We start from the raw sequence: 2,216 nt of genomic DNA on the forward strand, positions 1-2,216 counted from the left end.
AATTATCTGTTGCAGTAAAAGTAACAGATTTTGAGTTGTACATGCCTAAAATTCAGTCTTTAATAATGCCTTTTACTTGCTTTGATCTTAGCCGATTTATATAACATTTTTATGTTGAAATTTATTGAAAGCATGGCTGTCGATTGCAGGAATTATCACTAATGCAAAAGCAGTGTTTGAGATTTGATAAAAACCTCTTTGGCTGAGTTCTTTATGACTCTTTCAATTGAAATAAACTGGCTATACCAACTATTATAACACAAAAAAAATCACAAAGATCATCCCCCAAATCACTTTTTCTGGCTTATTTTTAAATTATAGTTGCATGATGACTCAAAAATATTTGGATAGCTTAAATCAAAATATAAATAAATACAATTAATTTAAAAGAAATAACATGAGAAAGAATTGATGGAAAGGTCATTCTAAATAAAATTGTCAAATTTCTTGCTATAGCTATATATTCATGTCACAAAGCTGAATAACAAAATGCAGCATCAATTATTTCATTATCAGTAACAGGAAAATACAGCCATCTATCAGCAGACCCAATTCCTGATATTACTCTTTTCTGATGGATTACTTTTTGTGAAAGAATGAACTTCTTTAAATTACGGCTTAATATCAAATTTAGATGCTTTTCTAGGACTCAAATTGGTGAGTTTCGAAAGTGCAGTGCACGCATTTTATCACTTGGCAAACTGCAACTCAGAGAGATAGAGGACTTTACATTAATTATACATATAGCAGATGCTTCCAGGAGACCAAACAGCAGAAGGCAATTTCTCTTCAGTCATGGCGTTTGTTCTCCTGGGATTTTCGGATCTTCCAAACCTCCAGGGACTTCTATTTGGAATTTTCTTTCTCATCTTCATATTCATCTTAACAGGAAATAGTCTTATCATAATAATCACGAAGGTAGACCCTATGCTCCAGACGCCCCTGTATTTTTCCCTTGCAAATTTCTCGTCACTGGAAATCTGTTACGTATCTGTCACTCTAGGATTCTAGTGACCCTTTGGACTCAGGACAGAAGCGTTTCTTCACTGAGCTGCGCCATCGGACGCGCTTCTTCCTTGCTCCGGGGACGCTCCTCTTGGGAGCGAGGCCTGAGCCCTGTGCGTCCACGCGCAGCCTCTGCGCCGCCCTCTGCTCACGAATCACAGGACGGGCCCGCAGTCGGCTGCTGGCGCCTGGGTGCGGGAATTCCAGTCCCGACAGCACAGACACGCCGGGTGTCCTCACTGCCCCTTTGTGCTTCAGACCAGATCGACCGCTTCTTCTGTGACATCCCCCGTTGATCACCTTGGCCTGTGGGGACACTGCGCTTAATAAATTTGTGTCTATGCGGTTGCTGCGCTGTTTGCCACGATTCCTTTCCTCCTGATTCGTTTCCTCCTGAAATGTCAAAATCATTTCTGCCGTCTGAAAGCCGCGCTCAGCTACAGGCCGGTCCAGAGCCTTCTCCACCTGCTCTTCCCATCTCACCGTTGTGCTTTTACTCTTTGGCTCCGTGACTATTGCCTATTTACACCCCAAACCAAATCATTCCACAGGAACCGACAAAATGCCCTCTGTTTCCTACACTGCTGCGACGCCAGTGTTTAACACCTTGCTATACAGTCTTAGGACTAAGGATGTCTTTGCAGCTTTGAAAAAATTATTACTTAAGAAAACACTGTGAAGATGTGAAAGGTCGCTTTTTAATGTTTGTCTCAGAGGACGCACAGAAATACGATTTAATTTCACTCTTCCATTGTTTACTGATAGCGTAATTATTCCCAATTATTATGTTGTCGTTTACTATTATTACGCATTTTGAGGTTTTCTGTCTGAAGTCAGTTTGACTACATTTTAAATAAGAAAATCAATTAATTTTGTTTTATTCTTTAAAACAAATCCACTTTTTCATAGCCATTTAAATTTTACCCAACTCTAACACTTTCAGATAAGCAAATCGCTAGAATTTTGCTTAAAATGTGTAGAAAAAAAATACTTTGCCTTGAAAACTGATAAATTATTTACAAATATGCTGGTACCGCCATATGTATTTGTGACACATTCATTTCAAATGGGAGAATTTTTATTAGATATGTGATGAGGAATGAACACAAGACTAAATTATAAGTCATATGTTTGTGAACAATAATTTTAAAATAGAATGAAAACCTTTCATTACATCTATTTTCTCAGTATAAATTAAGAAAATTGTTCCA

At 38.2% G+C, this 2,216-nt stretch overlaps 1 pseudogene; it reads left to right on the plus strand.

Moving 5' to 3' along the window:
* LOC106502932 lies at nucleotides 796–1,684 on the plus strand (annotated as a pseudogene).

Source organism: Capra hircus, chromosome 16 (genome assembly GCF_001704415.2).
Source record: "Capra hircus breed San Clemente chromosome 16, ASM170441v1, whole genome shotgun sequence".
Classification (NCBI taxonomy): Eukaryota; Metazoa; Chordata; class Mammalia; order Artiodactyla; family Bovidae; genus Capra; species Capra hircus.